Consider the following 26,245-nt stretch of genomic DNA (forward strand, 5'->3'; position numbering starts at 1 on the left):
ACCACTATTTGTATAAACATGGAAATATCTACAACGCTGTCTCTATAAACTTGGAAATAACTACAGCACTATCTCTATAAACATGGAAATATCTAGACCGCCATCTCTAAAAACATGGAAATATCTACACCACCAGCTGTATAAACATGGAAATACCTATACCGCTATCTGCATAAACATGGAAATAGCTACACCGCCATCTCTATGAACATGGAAATATCTAGACCGTCATCTTTACAAACATGGAAATATCTACACCGCCATCTGTATGAACATGGAAATATCTACACCGCCATCTGTATGAACATGGAAATATCTACACCGCTAACTGTATGAACATGGAAATATCTACAAGGCTATCTGCATGAACATGGAAATATCTACACCGTTATCTGTATGAACATGGAAATATCTACACCACTATCTGTATGAACATGGAAATATCTACACGGCTATCTGTACGAACATGGAAATATCTACACAGCTATCTGTATATCAATGGAAATATCTACACTGCTATCTCTATAAACTTGGAAATAACTAAACTGCTATCTGTATAAACATGGAAATATCTACACCGCCACCTGTATGAACATGGAAATATCTACACCGCTATCTGTATGAACATGGAAATATCTACACCGCTATCTGCATGAACTTGGAAATATCTACACCGCTAACTGTATGAACATGGAAATATCTACACCGCTATCTGTGTGAACATGGAAATATCTACACCGCTGTCTGTATGATCACGGAAATATCTACACTGTTATCTGTATGAACATGGAAACATCTACACCGCTATGTGTATGAACATGGAAATATCTACACCGCTATCTGTATGAACATGCAAATATCTACACAGCTATCAGTATATCAATGGAAATATCTACACCGCTATCTGTATAAAAATGGAAATAACTACATTGCTATCTGTATGAACATGGAAATATCTACACCGCCACCTGTACGAACATGGAAATATCTACACTGCCATCCATACGAACATGGAAATATCTACACCGCTGTCTGTATGAACATGTAAATATCTACACCGCCATCTGTATGAACATGGAAATATCTACACCGCTAACTGTATGAAGATGAAAATATCTACCCCGCTATCTGTATGAACATGGAAATATCTACACCGCCATCTGTATGAACATGGAAATATCTACACCGCTAACTGTATGAAGATGAAAATATCTACCCCGCTATCTGTATGAACATGCAAATATCTACACAGCTATCTATATATCAATGGAAATATCTACACTGCTATCTCTATAAACATGGAAATAACTACACTGCTATCTGTATAAACATGGAAATATATACACCGCCATCTCTATGAACATGGAAATATCTACACCGCCATTTGTATGAACATGGAAATACCTACACCGCCATATCTATGAACATGGATATATCTACACCGCCATGTGTATGAACATGGAAATATCTACACCGCCACCTGTACGAACATGGAAATATCTACACTGCCATCCATACGAACATGGAAATATCTACACCGCTGTCTGTATGAACATGTAAATATCTACACCGCCGTCTGTATGAACATGGAAATATCTACACCGCTAACTGTATGAAGATGAAAATATCTACCCCGCTATCTGTATGAACATGGAAACATCTACACAGCTATCTGTATATCAATGGAAATATCTACACTGCTATCTCTATAAACATGGAAATAACTACACTGCAATCTGTACAAACATGGAAATATCTACACCGCAATCTCTATGAACATGGAAATATCTACACCGCCATGTGTATGAACATGGCAATATCTACACCGCCATCTGTATGAACGTGGAAATACCTTCACCGCCATGTGTATGAACATGGCAATATCTACACCGCCATCTGTATGAACGTGGAAATACCTTCACCGCCATCTGTATGAACATGGATATATCTACACCGGCATCTGGATGAACATGGAAATATCTACACCGCTATCTGCATGAACATGGAAATATCTACACCGCTAACTGTATGAACATGGAAATATCTACACCGCTATCTGTGTGAACATGGAAATATCTACACCGCTATCTGTGTGAACATGGAAATATCTACACCGTTATCTGTATGAACATGGAAATATCTACACCGCTATGTGTATGAACATGGAAATATCTACACCGCTATCTGTATGAACATGGAAATATCTACACCGCTATCTGTATGAACATGCAAATATCTACACAGCTATCTGTATATCAATGGAAATATCTACACTGCTATCTCTATAAACATGGGAATAACTACACAGCTATCTGTAAAAACATGGGAATATCTACACCGCCACCTGTATGAAAATGGAAATATCTACACTGCCATCCGTATGAACATGGAAATATCTACACCGCCATCTGTATGAACATGTAAATATCTACACCGCCATCTGTATGAACATGGAAAGATCTACACCGCCATCTGTATGAACATGGAAATATCTACACCACTAACTGAGTGAACTTGGAAATATCTACACCGCTATCAGTATTAACATGGAAATATCTACACCGCTATCTGTATGAACATGCAAATATCTACACAGCTATCTGTATATCAATGGAAATATATACACTGCTATCTCTATAAACATGGAAATAACTACACTGCTATCTGTATAAACATGGAAATATCTACAGCGCCATCTCTATGAACATGGAAATATCTACACCGCCATTTGTATGAACATGGAAATATCTACACCGCCATCTCTATGAACATGGAAATATCTACACCGCCATGTGTATGAACATGGAAATATCTACACCGCCATCTGTATGAACATGGAAATATCTTCACCGCCATCTGTATGAACACGGATATAACTACACCGGCATCTGGATGAACGTGGAAATATCTACACCGCTATCTGCATGAACATGGAAATATCTACAGAGCTATCTGCATATACATGGAAATATCTACACAGATTTCTCTATAAATTTGGAAATAAGTACAGTGCTATCTGTATAAACTTCGAAATATCTGCACCACCATCTGTATGAACATGGAAATATCTTCACCGCCATCTGTACGAACATAGATATATCTTCACCGCCATCTGTATTAAGATGGAAATATCTACACCGCTATCTGTATAAACATGGAAATCTCTGCCCAACTATCTGTATAAACATGGAAATATCCGCACCGATATCTGTATAAACACGGAAATATCTACACCGCTATCTGCATAAACATGGAAATATCCACACCGCTATCTGTGTAAACATGGAAATGTCTACACCGCTATCTGTGTAAACATGGAAATATCTATACCGCTAGCTGAATAAACATGGAAATATCTACACTGCTATCTCCATAAACATGGAAATATCTACACCACTATCTCTATAAACTTGGAAATATCTACACTGCTATCTCCATAAACTTAGAAATCTCTACACCGCTGTGTTTATAAACATGGAAATATCTACACCGCTATCTCTGTAAACATGGAAATATCTAAACCGCCCTCTGCATAATCACGAAAATATCTACACTGCCATCCGTATAAACATGGAAATATCTACACCGCCGTCTGTATCAACATGGAAATATCTACACCGCCATCCGAATGAACATGGAAATATCTACACCGCTATGTGAATGAACATGGAAATATCTACACCGCTATCTGTATGAACATGGAAATATCTACAACGCTATCTGTATGAACATGGAAATATCCACACCGCTATCTCTATAAAAATGGAAATAACTACACTGCTATCTGTATGAACATGGAAATATCTACACTGCCACCTGTATGAACATGGAAATACCTACACTGCCATCCGTAGGAACATGGAAATATCTACACCGCCATCTGTATTAAGATGTAAATATCTACACCGCCATCTGTATGAACATGGAAATATCTACACCGCTATCTGTATGAACATGGAAATATATTCACCGCTATCTGTATGAACATGGAAATATCTACACCGCTATCTGTATGAACATGCAAATATCTACACAGCTATCTGTATATCAATGGAAATATCTACACCTCTATCTCTATAAACATGGAAATATCTACATTGCTATCTGTATAAACATGGAAATATCTACATTGCTATCTGTATAAACATGGAAATATCTACACCGCCATCTCTATAAACGTGGAAATATCTACACCGCTATCTGTATGAACTTGGAAATATCTACATTGCTATCTGTATAAAAATGGAAATATTTACACCGCTATCTCTATAAACATTGAAATATCTACACCACTATCTGTATAAACAAGGTAATATCTAGACCGCCATCTCTAAAAACATGGAAATATCTCCACCGCTATCTGTATAAACATGGAAATATCTACAAAGCTATCTGCATAAACTTGCAAATAACTACACCACTACCTCTATAAACAAGGAAATATCTACACTGCCGTCTCTATAAACATGGAAATATCTACACCGCCATCTGTAGAAACAAGGAAATATCTATACCGCTATCTGTATAAACAAGGAATTATCTACAGCGCTATCTCTATAAACATGGAAATATCTACATGGCTATCTCTATAAACTTGGAAATCTCTACACCGCTATGTGTACCAACATGGAAATATCTACACCGCTATCTCTGTAAACATGGAAATATCTAAACCGCCCTCTGCATAAACACGAAAATACCTACACTGCCATCTGTATAAACATGGAAATATCTACACCGCCATCCGTATGAACATGGAAATATCTACACAGCCATCCGTATGAAAATGGAAATATCTACACCGTCATCTCTATGAACATGGAAATACCTACACCGCCATGTGTACGAACATGGAAATATCTACACCGCCATCTCTATGAACATGGAAATATCTACACCGCTATATGTATGAACATGGAAATTTCTACACCGCTATCTGTATGAAGTTGGAAATTTCTACATCACTATCTGTATGAACATGGAAATATCTTCACCACTATTTGTATAAACATGGAAATATCTACAACGCTGTCTCTATAAACTTGGAAATAACTACAGCACTATCTCTATAAACATGGAAATATCTAGACCGCCATCTCTAAAAACATGGAAATATCTACACCACCAGCTGTATAAACATGGAAATACCTATACCGCTATCTGCATAAACATGGAAATAGCTACACCGCCATCTCTATGAACATGGAAATATCTAGACCGTCATCTTTACAAACATGGAAATATCTACACCGCCATCTGTATGAACATGGAAATATCTACACCGCCATCTGTATGAACATGGAAATATCTACACCGCTAACTGTATGAACATGGAAATATCTACAAGGCTATCTGCATGAACATGGAAATATCTACACCGTTATCTGTATGAACATGGAAATATCTACACCACTATCTGTATGAACATGGAAATATCTACACGGCTATCTGTACGAACATGGAAATATCTACACAGCTATCTGTATATCAATGGAAATATCTACACTGCTATCTCTATAAACTTGGAAATAACTAAACTGCTATCTGTATAAACATGGAAATATCTACACCGCCACCTGTATGAACATGGAAATATCTACACCGCTATCTGTATGAACATGGAAATATCTACACCGCTATCTGCATGAACTTGGAAATATCTACACCGCTAACTGTATGAACATGGAAATATCTACACCGCTATCTGTGTGAACATGGAAATATCTACACCGCTGTCTGTATGATCACGGAAATATCTACACTGTTATCTGTATGAACATGGAAACATCTACACCGCTATGTGTATGAACATGGAAATATCTACACCGCTATCTGTATGAACATGCAAATATCTACACAGCTATCAGTATATCAATGGAAATATCTACACCGCTATCTGTATAAAAATGGAAATAACTACATTGCTATCTGTATGAACATGGAAATATCTACACCGCCACCTGTACGAACATGGAAATATCTACACTGCCATCCATACGAACATGGAAATATCTACACCGCTGTCTGTATGAACATGTAAATATCTACACCGCCATCTGTATGAACATGGAAATATCTACACCGCTAACTGTATGAAGATGAAAATATCTACCCCGCTATCTGTATGAACATGGAAATATCTACACCGCCATCTGTATGAACATGGAAATATCTACACCGCTAACTGTATGAAGATGAAAATATCTACCCCGCTATCTGTATGAACATGCAAATATCTACACAGCTATCTATATATCAATGGAAATATCTACACTGCTATCTCTATAAACATGGAAATAACTACACTGCTATCTGTATAAACATGGAAATATATACACCGCCATCTCTATGAACATGGAAATATCTACACCGCCATTTGTATGAACATGGAAATACCTACACCGCCATATCTATGAACATGGATATATCTACACCGCCATGTGTATGAACATGGAAATATCTACACCGCCACCTGTACGAACATGGAAATATCTACACTGCCATCCATACGAACATGGAAATATCTACACCGCTGTCTGTATGAACATGTAAATATCTACACCGCCGTCTGTATGAACATGGAAATATCTACACCGCTAACTGTATGAAGATGAAAATATCTACCCCGCTATCTGTATGAACATGGAAACATCTACACAGCTATCTGTATATCAATGGAAATATCTACACTGCTATCTCTATAAACATGGAAATAACTACACTGCAATCTGTACAAACATGGAAATATCTACACCGCAATCTCTATGAACATGGAAATATCTACACCGCCATGTGTATGAACATGGCAATATCTACACCGCCATCTGTATGAACGTGGAAATACCTTCACCGCCATGTGTATGAACATGGCAATATCTACACCGCCATCTGTATGAACGTGGAAATACCTTCACCGCCATCTGTATGAACATGGATATATCTACACCGGCATCTGGATGAACATGGAAATATCTACACCGCTATCTGCATGAACATGGAAATATCTACACCGCTAACTGTATGAACATGGAAATATCTACACCGCTATCTGTGTGAACATGGAAATATCTACACCGCTATCTGTGTGAACATGGAAATATCTACACCGTTATCTGTATGAACATGGAAATATCTACACCGCTATGTGTATGAACATGGAAATATCTACACCGCTATCTGTATGAACATGGAAATATCTACACCGCTATCTGTATGAACATGCAAATATCTACACAGCTATCTGTATATCAATGGAAATATCTACACTGCTATCTCTATAAACATGGGAATAACTACACAGCTATCTGTAAAAACATGGGAATATCTACACCGCCACCTGTATGAAAATGGAAATATCTACACTGCCATCCGTATGAACATGGAAATATCTACACCGCCATCTGTATGAACATGTAAATATCTACACCGCCATCTGTATGAACATGGAAAGATCTACACCGCCATCTGTATGAACATGGAAATATCTACACCGCTAACTGAGTGAACTTGGAAATATCTACACCGCTATCAGTATTAACATGGAAATATCTACACCGCTATCTGTATGAACATGCAAATATCTACACAGCTATCTGTATATCAATGGAAATATATACACTGCTATCTCTATAAACATGGAAATAACTACACTGCTATCTGTATAAACATGGAAATATCTACAGCGCCATCTCTATGAACATGGAAATATCTACACCGCCATTTGTATGAACATGGAAATATCTACACCGCCATCTCTATGAACATGGAAATATCTACACCGCCATGTGTATGAACATGGAAATATCTACACCGCCATCTGTATGAACATGGAAATATCTTCACCGCCATCTGTATGAACACGGATATAACTACACCGGCATCTGGATGAACGTGGAAATATCTACACCGCTATCTGCATGAACATGGAAATATCTACAGAGCTATCTGCATATACATGGAAATATCTACACAGATTTCTCTATAAATTTGGAAATAAGTACAGTGCTATCTGTATAAACTTCGAAATATCTGCACCACCATCTGTATGAACATGGAAATATCTTCACCGCCATCTGTACGAACATAGATATATCTTCACCGCCATCTGTATTAAGATGGAAATATCTACACCGCTATCTGTATAAACATGGAAATCTCTGCCCAACTATCTGTATAAACATGGAAATATCCGCACCGATATCTGTATAAACACGGAAATATCTACACCGCTATCTGCATAAACATGGAAATATCCACACCGCTATCTGTGTAAACATGGAAATGTCTACACCGCTATCTGTGTAAACATGGAAATATCTATACCGCTAGCTGAATAAACATGGAAATATCTACACTGCTATCTCCATAAACATGGAAATATCTACACCACTATCTCTATAAACTTGGAAATATCTACACTGCTATCTCCATAAACTTAGAAATCTCTACACCGCTGTGTTTACAAACATGGAAATATCTACACCGCTATCTCTGTAAACATGGAAATATCTAAACCGCCCTCTGCATAATCACGAAAATATCTACACTGCCATCCGTATAAACATGGAAATATCTACACCGCCGTCTGTATCAACATGGAAATATCTACACCGCCATCCGAATGAACATGGAAATATCTACACCGCTATGTGAATGAACATGGAAATATCTACACCGCTATCTGTATGAACATGGAAATATCTACAACGCTATCTGTATGAACATGGAAATATCCACACCGCTATCTCTATAAAAATGGAAATAACTACACTGCTATCTGTATGAACATGGAAATATCTACACTGCCACCTGTATGAACATGGAAATACCTACACTGCCATCAGTAGGAACATGGAAATATCTACACCGCCATCTGTATTAAGATGTAAATATCTACACCGCCATCTGTATGAACATGGAAATATCTACACCGCTATCTGTATGAACATGGAAATATATTCACCGCTATCTGTATGAACATGGAAATATCTACACCGCTATCTGTATGAACATGCAAATATCTACACAGCTATCTGTATATCAATGGAAATATCTACACCTCTATCTCTATAAACATGGAAATATCTACATTGCTATCTGTATAAACATGGAAATATCTACATTGCTATCTGTATAAACATGGAAATATCTACACCGCCATCTCTATAAACGTGGAAATATCTACACCGCTATCTGTATGAACTTGGAAATATCTACATTGCTATCTGTATAAAAATGGAAATATTTACACCGCTATCTCTATAAACATTGAAATATCTACACCACTATCTGTATAAACAAGGTAATATCTAGACCGCCATCTCTAAAAACATGGAAATATCTCCACCGCTATCTGTATAAACATGGAAATATCTACAAAGCTATCTGCATAAACTTGCAAATAACTACACCACTACCTCTATAAACAAGGAAATATCTACACTGCCGTCTCTATAAACATGGAAATATCTACACCGCCATCTGTAGAAACAAGGAAATATCTATACCGCTATCTGTATAAACAAGGAATTATCTACAGCGCTATCTCTATAAACATGGAAATATCTACATGGCTATCTCTATAAACTTGGAAATCTCTACACCGCTATGTGTACCAACATGGAAATATCTACACCGCTATCTCTGTAAACATGGAAATATCTAAACCGCCCTCTGCATAAACACGAAAATACCTACACTGCCATCTGTATAAACATGGAAATATCTACACCGCCATCCGTATGAACATGGAAATATCTACACAGCCATCCGTATGAAAATGGAAATATCTACACCGTCATCTCTATGAACATGGAAATACCTACACCGCCATGTGTACGAACATGGAAATATCTACACCGCCATCTCTATGAACATGGAAATATCTACACCGCTATATGTATGAACATGGAAATTTCTACACCGCTATCTTTATGAAGTTGGAAATTTCTACATCACTATCTGTATGAACATGGAAATATCTTCACCACTATTTGTATAAACATGGAAATATCTACAACGCTGTCTCTATAAACTTGGAAATAACTACAGCACTATCTCTATAAACATGGAAATATCTAGACCGCCATCTCTAAAAACATGGAAATATCTACACCACCAGCTGTATAAACATGGAAATACCTATACCGCTATCTGCATAAACATGGAAATAGCTACACCGCCATCTCTATGAACATGGAAATATCTAGACCGTCATCTTTACAAACATGGAAATATCTACACCGCCATCTGTATGAACATGGAAATATCTACACCGCCATCTGTATGAACATGGAAATATCTACACCGCTAACTGTATGAACATGGAAATATCTACAAGGCTATCTGCATGAACATGGAAATATCTACACCGTTATCTGTATGAACATGGAAATATCTACACCACTATCTGTATGAACATGGAAATATCTACACGGCTATCTGTACGAACATGGAAATATCTACACAGCTATCTGTATATCAATGGAAATATCTACACTGCTATCTCTATAAACTTGGAAATAACTAAACTGCTATCTGTATAAACATGGAAATATCTACACCGCCACCTGTATGAACATGGAAATATCTACACCGCTATCTGTATGAACATGGAAATATCTACACCGCTATCTGCATGAACTTGGAAATATCTACACCGCTAACTGTATGAACATGGAAATATCTACACCGCTATCTGTGTGAACATGGAAATATCTACACCGCTGTCTGTATGATCACGGAAATATCTACACTGTTATCTGTATGAACATGGAAACATCTACACCGCTATGTGTATGAACATGGAAATATCTACACCGCTATCTGTATGAACATGCAAATATCTACACAGCTATCAGTATATCAATGGAAATATCTACACCGCTATCTGTATAAAAATGGAAATAACTACATTGCTATCTGTATGAACATGGAAATATCTACACCGCCACCTGTACGAACATGGAAATATCTACACTGCCATCCATATGAACATGGAAATATCTACACCGCTGTCTGTATGAACATGTAAATATCTACACCGCCATCTGTATGAACATGGAAATATCTACACCGCTAACTGTATGAAGATGAAAATATCTACCCCGCTATCTGTATGAACATGGAAATATCTACACCGCCATCTGTATGAACATGGAAATATCTACACCGCTAACTGTATGAAGATGAAAATATCTACCCCGCTATCTGTATGAACATGCAAATATCTACACAGCTATCTATATATCAATGGAAATATCTACACTGCTATCTCTATAAACATGGAAATAACTACACTGCTATCTGTATAAACATGGAAATATATACACCGCCATCTCTATGAACATGGAAATATCTACACCGCCATTTGTATGAACATGGAAATACCTACACCGCCATCTCTATGAACATGGATATATCTACACCGCCATGTGTATGAACATGGAAATATCTACACCGCCACCTGTACGAACATGGAAATATCTACACTGCCATCCATACGAACATGGAAATATCTACACCGCTGTCTGTATGAACATGTAAATATCTACACCGCCATCTGTATGAACATGGAAATATCTACACCGCTAACTGTATGAAGATGAAAATATCTACCCCGCTATCTGTATGAACATGGAAACATCTACACAGCTATCTGTATATCAATGGAAATATCTACACTGCTATCTCTATAAACATGGAAATAACTACACTGCAATCTGTACAAACATGGAAATATCTACACCGCAATCTCTATGAACATGGAAATATCTACACCGCCATGTGTATGAACATGGCAATATCTACACCGCCATCTGTATGAACGTGGAAATAACTTCACCGCCATGTGTATGAACATGGCAATATCTACACCGCCATCTGTATGAACGTGGAAATACCTTCACCGCCATCTGTATGAACATGGATATATCTACACCGGCATCTGGATGAACATGGAAATATCTACACCGCTATCTGCATGAACATGGAAATATCTACACCGCTAACTGTATGAACATGGAAATATCTACACCGCTATCTGTGTGAACATGGAAATATCTACACCGCTATCTGTGTGAACATGGAAATATCTACACCGTTATCTGTATGAACATGGAAATATCTACACCGCTATGTGTATGAACATGGAAATATCTACACCGCTATCTGTATGAACATGGAAATATCTACACCGCTATCTGTATGAACATGCAAATATCTACACAGCTATCTGTATATCAATGGAAATATCTACACTGCTATCTCTATAAACATGGGAATAACTACACAGCTATCTGTAAAAACATGGGAATATCTACACCGCCACCTGTATGAAAATGGAAATATCTACACTGCCATCCGTATGAACATGGAAATATCTACACCACCATCTGTATGAACATGTAAATATCTACACCGCCATCTGTATGAACATGGAAAGATCTACACCGCCATCTGTATGAACATGGAAATATCTACACCGCTAACTGAGTGAACTTGGAAATATCTACACCGCTATCAGTATTAACATGGAAATATCTACACCGCTATCTGTATGAACATGCAAATATCTACACAGCTATCTGTATATCAATGGAAATATATACACTGCTATCTCTATAAACATGGAAATAACTACACTGCTATCTGTATAAACATGGAAATATCTACAGCGCCATCTCTATGAACATGGAAATATCTACACCGCCATTTGTATGAACATGGAAATATCTACACCGCCATCTCTATGAACATGGAAATATCTACACCGCCATGTGTATGAACATGGAAATATCTACACCGCCATCTGTATGAACATGGAAATATCTTCACCGCCATCTGTATGAACACGGATATAACTACACCGGCATCTGGATGAACGTGGAAATATCTACACCGCTATCTGCATGAACATGGAAATATCTACAGAGCTATCTGCATATACATGGAAATATCTACACAGATTTCTCTATAAATTTGGAAATAAGTACAGTGCTATCAGTATAAACTTCGAAATATCTGCACCACCATCTGTATGAACATGGAAATATCTTCACCGCCATCTGTACCAACATAGATATATCTTCACCGCCATCTGTATTAAGATGGAAATATCTACACCGCTATCTGTATAAACATGGAAATCTCTGCCCAACTATCTGTATAAACATGGAAATATCCGCACCGATATCTGTATAAACACGGAAATATCTACACCGCTATCTGCATAAACATGGAAATATCCACACCGCTATCTGTGTAAACATGGAAATGTCTACACCGCTATCTGTGTAAACATGGAAATATCTATACCGCTAGCTGAATAAACATGGAAATATCTACACTGCTATCTCCATAAACATGGAAATATCTACACCACTATCTCTATAAACTTGGAAATATCTACACTGCTATCTCCATAAACTTAGAAATCTCTACACCGCTGTGTTTATAAACATGGAAATATCTACACCGCTATCTCTGTAAACATGGAAATATCTAAACCGCCCTCTGCATAATCACGAAAATATCTACACTGCCATCCGTATAAACATGGAAATATCTACACCGCCGTCTGTATCAACATGGAAATATCTACACCGCCATCCGAATGAACATGGAAATATCTACACCGCTATGTGAATGAACATGGAAATATCTACACCGCTATCTGTATGAACATGGAAATATCTACACCGCTATCTGTATGAACATGGAAATATCCACACCGCTATCTCTATAAAAATGGAAATAACTACACTGCTATCTGTATGAACATGGAAATATCTACACTGCCACCTGTATGAACATGGAAATAGCTACACTGCCATCCGTAGGAACATGGAAATATCTACACCGCCATCTGTATTAAGATGTAAATATCTACACCGCCATCTGTATGAACATGGAAATATCTACACCGCTATCTGTATGAACATGGAAATATATTCACCGCTATCTGTATGAACATGGAAATATCTACACCGCTATCTGTATGAACATGCAAATATCTACACAGCTATCTGTATATCAATGGAAATATCTACACCTCTATCTCTATAAACATGGAAATATCTACATTGCTATCTGTATAAACATGGAAATATCTACATTGCTATCTGTATAAACATGGAAATATCTACACCGCCATCTCTATAAACGTGGAAATATCTACACCGCTATCTGTATGAACTTGGAAATATCTACATTGCTATCTGTATAAAAATGGAAATATTTACACCGCTATCTCTATAAACATTGAAATATCTACACCACTATCTGTATAAACAAGGTAATATCTAGACCGCCATCTCTAAAAACATGGAAATATCTCCACCGCTATCTGTATAAACATGGAAATATCTACAAAGCTATCTGCATAAACTTGCAAATAACTACACCACTACCTCTATAAACAAGGAAATATCTACACTGCCGTCTCTATAAACATGGAAATATCTACACCGCCATCTGTAGAAACAAGGAAATATCTATACCGCTATCTGTATAAACAAGGAATTATCTACAGCGCTATCTCTATAAACATGGAAATATCTACATGGCTATCTCTATAAACTTGGAAATCTCTACACCGCTATGTGTACCAACATGGAAATATCTACACCGCTATCTCTGTAAACATGGAAATATCTAAACCGCCCTCTGCATAAACACGAAAATACCTACACTGCCATCTGTATAAACATGGAAATATCTACACCGCCATCCGTATGAACATGGAAATATCTACACAGCCATCCGTATGAAAATGGAAATATCTACACCGTCATCTCTATGAACATGGAAATACCTACACCGCCATGTGTACGAACATGGAAATATCTACACCGCCATCTCTATGAACATGGAAACATCTACACCGCTATATGTATGAACATGGAAATTTCTACACCGCTATCTGTATGAAGTTGGAAATTTCTACATCACTATCTGTATGAACATGGAAATATCTTCACCACTATTTGTATAAACATGGAAATATCTACAACGCTGTCTCTATATACTTGGAAATAACTACAGCACTATCTCTATAAACATGGAAATATCTAGACCGCCATCTCTAAAAACATGGAAATATCTACACCACCAGCTGTATAAACATGGAAATACCTATACCGCTATCTGCATAAACATGGAAATAGCTACACCGCCATCTCTATGAACATGGAAATATCTAGACCGTCATCTTTACAAACATGGAAATATCTACACCGCCATCTGTATGAACATGGAAATATCTACACCGCCATCTGTATGAACATGGAAATATCTACACCGCTAACTGTATGAACATGGAAATATCTACAAGGCTATCTGCATGAACATGGAAATATCTACACCGTTATCTGTATGAACATGGAAATATCTACACCACTATCTGTATGAACATGGAAATATCTACACGGCTATCTGTACGAACATGGAAATATCTACACAGCTATCTGTATATCAATGGAAATATCTACACTGCTATCTCTATAAACTTGGAAATAACTAAACTGCTATCTGTATAAACATGGAAATATCTACACCGCCACCTGTATGAACATGGAAATATCTACACCGCTATCTGTATGAACATGGAAATATCTACACCGCTATCTGCATGAACTTGGAAATATCTACACCGCTAACTGTATGAACATGGAAATATCTACACCGCTATCTGTGTGAACATGGAAATATCTACACCGCTGTCTGTATGATCACGGAAATATCTACACTGTTATCTGTATGAACATGGAAACATCTACACCGCTATGTGTATGAACATGGAAATATCTACACCGCTATCTGTATGAACATGCAAATATCTACACAGCTATCAGTATATCAATGGAAATATCTACACCGCTATCTGTATAAAAATGGAAATAACTACATTGCTATCTGTATGAACATGGAAATATCTACACCGCCACCTGTACGAACATGGAAATATCTACACTGCCATCCATACGAACATGGAAATATCTACACCGCTGTCTGTATGAACATGTAAATATCTACACCGCCATCTGTATGAACATGGAAATATCTACACCGCTAACTGTATGAAGATGAAAATATCTACCCCGCTATCTGTATGAACATGGAAATATCTACACCGCCATCTGTATGAACATGGAAATATCTACACCGCTAACTGTATGAAGATGAAAATATCTACCCCGCTATCTGTATGAACATGCAAATATCTACACAGCTATCTATATATCAATGGAAATATCTACACTGCTATCTCTATAAACATGGAAATAACTACACTGCTATCTGTATAAACATGGAAATATATACACCGCCATCTCTATGAACATGGAAATATCTACACCGCCATTTGTATGAACATGGAAATACCTACACCGCCATCTCTATGAACATGGATATATCTACACCGCCATGTGTATGAACATGGAAATATCTACACCGCCATCTGTATGAACATGGAAATACCTTCACCGCCATCTGTATGAACATGGATATATCTACACCGGAATCTGGATGAACATGGAAATATCTACACCGCTATCTGCATGAACATGGAAATATCTACACAACTATCTGCATATACATGGAAATTTCTACACAGATTTCTCTATAAATTTGGAAATAACTACAGCGCTATCTCTATAAACTTCGAAATATCTACACCGCCATCCCTATGAACATGGAAATATCTACACCGCCCTCTGTACGAACATAGACATATCTACACCGCCATCTGTATTAAGATGGAAATATCTACACCGCTATCTGTATAAACATGGAAATATCTCCCCAACTATCTGTATAAACATGGCAATATCCGCACCGCTATCTGTATAAACATGGAAATATCTACACCGCTATCTGCATAAACGTGGAAATATCCACACCGCTATCTGTGTAAACATGGAAATGTCTACACCGCTATCTGTGTAAACATGGAAATATCTCCACCACCATCTGTGTAAACATGAAAATATTTACACCGCCATCTCTAAAAACATGGAAATATCTACACCGCCATCTGGTTGAACATGGAAATATCTACACCGCCATCTCTATAAACGTGGAAATATCTACACCGCTATCTGTATGAACATGGAAATATCTACACTGCTATCTGTATAAAATTGAAATTATCTACACCACTATCTCTATAAACATGGAAATATCTAAACCACCATCTGTATAAACATGGAAATATCTATACCGCTATCTGCATAAACATGGAAAATCTACACCGCCATCTCTATGAACATGGAAATATCTACAACGCCATCTGTACGAACATCGAAATATCTACAATGCCATCTGTATGAACATGTAAATATCTACACCGCCATCTGTATGAACATGGAAATATCTACACCGCTAACTGTATGAACATGGAAATATCTTCACCGCTATCTGTATGAACATGGAAATATCTACACCGTTATCTGTAAGAACATGGAAATATCTACACCGCTATCTGTATAATCATGGAAATATCTACACCTCTATCTGTATGAACATGGAAATATCTACACCGCTATCTGCATGAATATGCAAATATCTACACAGCTATATGTATATCAATGGAAATATCTACATTGCTATCTCTATAAACATGGAAATAACTACACTGCTATCTGTATAAACATGGAAATATCTACACCGCCACCAGTACGAACATGGAAATATCTACACTGCCATCCGTACGAACATGGAAATATCTACACCGCCATCTTTATGAACATGTAAATATCTACACAGCTATCTGTATATCAATGGAAATATCTACACTGATATCTCTATAAACATGGAAATAACTACACTGCTATCTGTATGAACATGGAAATATCTACACCGCCACCTGTATGAACATGGAAATATCTACACTGCCATCCGTACGAACATGGAAATATCTACACCGCCATCTGTATGAACATGTAAATATCTACACCGCCATCTGTATGAACATGTAAATATCTACACCGCCATCTGTATGAACACGGAAATATCTACACCGCTAACTGTATGAACATGGAAATAACTACACCGCTATCTGTATGAACATGGAAATATCTACACAGCTATCTGTATGAACATGGAAATATCTGCACCGCTATCTGTATGAACATGGAAATATCTATACAGCTCTCTGTATATCAATGGAAATATCTACACTGCAATCTCTATAAACATGGAAATAACTACACTGCTATCTGTACAAACATGGAAATATCTACACCGCAATCTCTATGAACATGGAAATATCTACACCGCCATGTGTAAGAACATGGAAATATCTACACCGCCATCTGTATGAACATGGAAATATCTTCACCGCCATCTGTATGAACATGGATATATCTACACCGGCATCTGGATGAACATGGAAATATCTACACCGCTATCTGCATGAACATGGAAATATCTACACCGCTAACTGTATGAACATGGAAATATCTACACCGCTATCTGTGTGAACATGGAAATATCTACACCGCTATCTGTGTGAACATGGAAATATCTACACCGTTATCTGTATGAACATGGAAATATCTACACCGCTATGTGTATGAACATGGAAATATCTACACCGCTATCTGTATGAACATGGAAATATCTACACCGCTATCTGTATGAACATGCAAATATCTACACAGCTATCTGTATATCAATGGAAATATCTACACTGCTATCTCTATAAACATGGGAATAACTACACAGCTATCTGTAAAAACATGGGAATATCTACACCGCCACCTGTATGAACATGGAAATATCTACACTGCCATCTGTATGAACATGGAAATATCTACACCGCCATCTGTATGAACATGTAAATATCTACACCGCCATCTGTATGAACATGGAAAGATCTACACCGCCATCTGTATGAACATGGAAATATCTACACCGCTAACTGAGTGAACATGGAAATATCTACACCGCTGTCAGTATTAACATGGAAATATCTACACCGCTATCTGTATGAACATGCAAATATCTACACAGCTATCTGTATATCAATGGAAATATATACACTGCTATCTCTATAAACATGGAAATAACTACACTGCTATCTGTATAAACATGGAAATATCTACAGAACCATCTCTATGAACATGGAAATATCTACACCGCCATTTTTTTGAACATGGAAATATCTTCACCGCCATCTCTATGAACATGGAAAAATCTACACCGCCATGTGTATGAACATGGAAATATCTACACCGCCATCTGTATGAACATGGAAATATCTTCACCGCCATCTGTATGAACACGGATATATCTACACCGACATCTGGATGAACGTGGAAATATCTACACCGATATCTGCATGAACATGGAAATATCTACAGAGCTATCTGCATATACATGGAAATATCTACACAGATTTCTCTATAAATTTGGAAATAAGTACAGTGCTATCTGTATAAACTTCGAAATATCTGCACCACCATCTGTATGAACATGGAAATATCTACACCGCCATCTGTACGAACATAGATATATCTTCACCGCCATCTGTATTAAGATGGAAATATCTACACCGCTATCTGTATAAACATGGAAATCTCTGCCCAACTATCTGTATAAACATGGAAATATCCGCACCGATATCTGTATAAACACGGAAATATCTACACCGCTATCTGCATAAACATGGAAATATCCACACCGCTATCTGTGTAAACATCGAAATGTCTACACCGCTATCTGTGTAAACATGGAAATATCTACACCGCCATCCGTGTAAACATGAAAATATCTACACCGCCATCTCTAAAAACATGGAAATATCTACACCGCCATCTGTATGAACATGGAAATATCTACACCGCCATCTCTATAAACGTGGAAATATCTACACCGCTATCTGTAAGAACTTGGAAATATCTACACTGCTATCTGTATAAAATTGAAATTATCTACACAACTATCTCTATAAACATGGAAATATCTACACAGCTATCTGTATAAACATGGAAATATCTACACCGCTATCTGTATAAACATGGAAATACCTTCACCGCTATCTGTATAAACATGGAATTATCTACAACTCTGTCTCTATAAACTTGGAAATAACTACACCACTATCTCTATAAACATGGAAACATCTAGACCGCCATCTCTATAGACATGGAAATATCTACACCACCATCTGTATAAACATGGAAATATCTATACCGCTATCTGCATAAATATGGAAATATCTACAACGCCATCTCTATGAACATGGAAATATCTACACCACTAACTGAATGAACATGGAAATATCTACACCGATATCTGTATGAACATGGAAATATCTGCACCGTTATCTGTATGAACATGGAAATATCTACACCGCTATCTGTATGAACATGGAAATATCTACACCTCTATCTGTACGAACATGGAACTATCTACACCGCTATCTGTATGAACATGCAAATATCTACACAGCTATCTGTATATCAATGGAAATATCTACACAGATTTCTGTATAAATATGGAAATAACTACAGCGCTATCTCTATAAACTTCGAAATATCTACACCGCCATCTGTATGAACATGGAAATACCTACAGAGCTATCTGTATAACAATGGAAATTTCTACACTGCTATCTCTATAAACATGGAAATAACTACATTGCTATCTGTATAAACATGGAAATATCTACAACGCCACCTGTATGAACATGGAAATATCTACACCGCCATCTGTATGAACACGGACATATCTACACCGCCATCTGTATTAAGATGGAAATATCTACACCGCTATCTGTATAAACATGGAAATATCTACACTGCCATCTGTATAAACATGGAAACATCTACACCGCCGTCTGTATCAACATGGAAATATCTACACCGCCATCCGAATGAACATGGAAATATCTACACCGCTATGTGAATGAACATGGAAATATCTACACCGCTATCTATATGAACATGGAAATATCTACACCGCTATCTCTATGAACATGGAAATATCCACACCGCTATTTCTATAAAAATGGAAATAACTACACTGCTATCTGTATGAACATGGAAATATCTACACTGCCACCTGTATGAACATGGAAATACCTACACTGCCATCCGTAGGAACATGGAAGTATCTACACCGCCATCTGTATGAAGATGTAAATATCTACACCGCCATCTGTATGAACATGGAAATATCTACACCGCTATCTGTATGAACATGGAAATATATTCACCGCTATCTGTATGAACGTGGAAATATCTACACCGCTATCTGCATGAACATGGAAATATCTACACCGCTAACTGTATGAACATGGAAATATCTACACCGCTATCTGTGTGAACATGGAAATACCTACACCGCTATCTGCATGAACATGCAAATATCTACACAGCTATATGTATATCAATGGAAATATCTACATTGCTATCTCTATAAACATGGAAATAACTACACTGCTATCTGTATAAACATGGAAATATCTACACCGCCACCTCTACGAACATGGAAATATCTACACTGCCATCCGTACGAACATGGAAATATCTACACCGCCATCTGTATGAACATGTAAATATCTACACCGCCATCTGTATGAACATGTAAATATCTACACCGCCATCTGTATGAACACGGAAATATCTACACCGCTAACAGTATGAACATGGAAATTACTACACCGCTATCTCTATGAACATGGAAATATCTACACAGCTATCTGTATGAACATGGAAATATCTGCACCGCTATCTGTATGAACATGGAAATATCTACACAGCTATCTGTATATCAATGGAAATATCTACACTGCTATCTCTATAAACATGGAAATAACTACACTGCCATCTGTGCAAACATGGAAATGTCTACACCGCAATCTCTATGAACATGGAAATATCTACACCTCCATGTGTATGAACATGGAAATATCTACACCGCCATCTGTATGAACATGGAAATATCTTCACCGCCATCTATAATGAACATGGATATATCTACACCGGCTTCTGGATGAACATGGAAATATCTACACCGCTATCTGCATGAACATGGAAATATCTACACCGCTAACTGTATGAACATGGAAATATCTACACCGCTATCTGTGTGAACATGGAAATATCTACACCGCTATCTGTGTGAACACGGAAATATCTACACCGTTATCTGTATGAACATGGAAATATCTACACTGCTATCTCTATAAACATGGGAATAACTACACAGCTATCTTTAAAAAATGGGAATATCTACACCGCCACCTGTATGAACATGGAAATATCTACACTGCCATCCGTATGAACATGGAAATATCTACACCGCCATCTGTATGAACATGTAAATATCTACACCGCCGTCTGTATGAACATGGAAATATCTACACCGCCATCTGTATGAACATGGAAATATCTACACCGCTAACTGAGTGAACATGGAAATATCTACACCGCTATCAGTATTAACATGGAAATATCTACACCGCTATCTGTATGAACATGCAAATATCTACACAGCTATCTGTATATCAATGGAAATATCTACACTGCTATCTCTATAAACATGGAAATAACTACACTGCTATCTGTATAAACGTGGATTTATCTACAGCGCCATCTCTATGAACATGGAAATATCTACACCGCCATTTGTATGAACATGGAAATATCTACACCGCCATCTCTATGAACATGGAAATATCTACACCGCCATGTGTATGAACATGGAAATATCTACACCGCCATCTGTATGAACATGGAAATATCTTCACCGACATCTGTATGAACACGGATATATCTACACCGGCATCTGGATGAACGTGGAATTATCTACACCGCTATCTGCATGAACATGGAAATATCTACAAAGCTATGTGCATATACATGGAAATATCTACACAGATTTCTCTATAAATTTGGAAATAAGTACAGTGCTATCTGTATAAACTTCGAAATATCTGCACCACCATCTGTATGAACATGGAAATATCTACACCGCCATCTGTACGAACATAGATATATCTTCACCGCCATCTGTATTAAGATGGAAATATCTACACCGCTATCTGTATAAACATGGAAATCTCTGCCCAACTATCTGTATAAACATGGAAATATCCGCACCGATATCTGTATAAACACGGAAATATCTACACCGCTATATGCATAAACATGGAAATATCCACACCGCTATCTGTGTAAACATGGAAATGTCTACACCGCTATCTGTGTAAACATGGAAATATCTATACCGCTAGCTGAATAAACATGGAAATATCTACACTGCTATCTCCATAAACATGGAAATATCTACACCACTATCTCTATAAACTTGGAAATATCTACACTGCTATCTCCATAAACTTAGAAATCTCTACACCGCTGTGTTTATAAACATGGAAATATCTACACTGCTATCTCTGTAAACATGGAAATATCTAAACCGCCCTCTGCATAATCACGAAAATATCTACACTGCCATCCGTATAAACATGGAAATATCTACACCGCCGTCTGTATCAACATGGAAATATCTACACCGCCATCCGAATGAACATGGAAATATCTACACCGCTATGTGAATGAACATGGAAATATCTACACCGCTATCTGACTGAACATGGAAATATCTACACCGCTATCTGTATGAACATGGAAATATCCACACCGCTATCTCTATAAAAATGGAAATAACTACACTGCTATCTGTATGAACATGGAAATATCTACACTGCCACCTGTATGAACATGGAAATACCTACACTGCCATCCGTAGGAACATGGAAATATCTACACCGCCATCTGTATGAAGATGTAAATATCTACACCGCCATCTGTATGAACATGGAAATATCTACACCGCTATCTGTATGAACATGGAAATATATTCACCGCTATCTGTATGAACATGGAAATATCTACACCGCTATCTGTATGAACATGCAAATATCTACACAGCTATCTGTATATCAATGGAAATATCTACACCTCTATCTCTATAAACATGGAAATATCTACATTGCTATCTGTATAAACATGGAAATATCTACATTGCTATCTGTATAAACATGGAAATATCTACACCGCCATCTCTATAAACGTGGAAATATCTACACCGCTATCTGTATGAACTTGGAAATATCTACATTGCTATCTGTATAAATATGGAAATATTTACACCGCTATCTCTATAAACATTGAAATATCTACACCACTATCTGTATGAACATGGAAATATCCACACCGCTATCTCTATAAAAATGGAAATAACTACACTGCTATCTGTATGAACATGGAAATATCTACACTGCCACCTTTATGAACATGGAAATACCTACACTGCCATCCGTAGGAACATGGAAATATCTACACCGCCATCTGTATGAAGATGTAAATATCTACACCGCTATCTGTATGAACATGGAAATATCCACACCGCTATCTCTATAAAAATGGAAATAACTACACTGCTATCTGTATGAACATGGAAATATCTACACTGCCACCTGTATGAACATGGAAATACCTACACTGCCATCAGTAGGAACATGGAAATATCTACACCGCCATCTGTATGAAGATGTAAATATCTACACCGCCATCTGTATGAACATGGAAATATCTACACCGCTATCTGTATGAACATGGAAATATATTCACCGCTATCTGTATGAACATGGAAATATCTACACCGCTATCTGTAAAACATGGAAATACCTACACCGCAATCTGTATGAACATGGAAATATCTACACCGCTATCTGTATGAACATGGAAATATCTACACCGCTATCTGTATGAACATGCAAATATCTACACAGCTATCTGTATATCAATGGAAATATCTACACCTCTATCTCTATAAACATGGAAATATCTACATTGCTATCTGAATAAACATGGAAATATATACATTGCTATCTGTATAAACATGGAAATATCTACACCGCCATCTCTATAAACGTGGAAATATCTACACCGCTATCTGTATGAACTTGGAAATATCTACATTGCTATCTGTATAAAAATGGAAATATTTACACCGCTATCTCTATAAACATTGAAATATCTACACCACTATCTGTATAAACAAGGTAATATCTAGACCGCCATCTCTAAAAACATGGAAATATCTCCACCGCTATCTGTATAAACATGGAAATATCTACAAAGCTATCTGTATAAACTTGCAAATAACTACACCACTACCTCTATAAACAAGGAAATATCTACACTGCCGTCTCTATAAACATGGAAATATCTACACCGCCATCTGTAGAAACAAGGAAATATCTATACCGCTATCTGTATAAACAAGGAATTATCTACAGCGCTATCTCTATAAACATGGAAATATATACATGGCTATCTCTATAAACTTGGAAATCTCTACACCGCTATGTGTACCAACATGGAAATATCTACACCGCTATCTGTGTAAACATGGAAATATCTAAACCGCCCTCTGCATAAACACGAAAATACCTACACTGCCATCTGTATAAAGATGGAAATATCTACACCGCCATCCGTATGAACATGGAAATATCTACACAGCCATCCGTATGAAAATGGAAATATCTACACCGTCATCTCTATGAACATGGAAATACCTACACCGCCATGTGTACAAACATGGAAATATCTACACCGCCATCTCTATGAACATGGAAATATCCACACCGCTATGTATGAACATGGAAATTTCTACACCGCTATCTGTATGAAGTTGGAAATTTCTACACCGCTATCTGTATGAACATGGAAATATCTTCACCACTATTTGTATAAACATGGAAATATCTACAACGCTGTCTCTATAAACTTGGAAATAACTACAGCACTATCTCTATAAACATGGAAATATCTAGACCGCCATCTCTACAAACATGGAAATATCTACACCACCAGCTGTATAAACATGGATATACCTATACCGCTATCTGCATAAACATGGAAATATCTACACCGCCATCTCTATGAACATGGAAATATCTACACCGTCATCTTTACAAACATGGATATATCTACACCGCCATCTGTATGAACATGTAAATATCTACACCGCCATCTGTATGAACATGGAAATATCTACACCGCTAACTGTATGAACATGGAAATATCTACAAGGCTATCTGCATGAACATGGAAATATCTACACCGTTATCTGTATGAACATGGAAATATCTACACCGCTATCTGTATGAACATGGAAATATCTACACGGCTATCTGTACGAACATGGAAATATCTACACCGCTATC

The sequence above is a fragment of the Gorilla gorilla genome, chromosome Y (genome assembly GCF_029281585.2).
Source record: "Gorilla gorilla gorilla isolate KB3781 chromosome Y, NHGRI_mGorGor1-v2.1_pri, whole genome shotgun sequence".
Taxonomy (NCBI): Eukaryota; Metazoa; Chordata; class Mammalia; order Primates; family Hominidae; genus Gorilla; species Gorilla gorilla.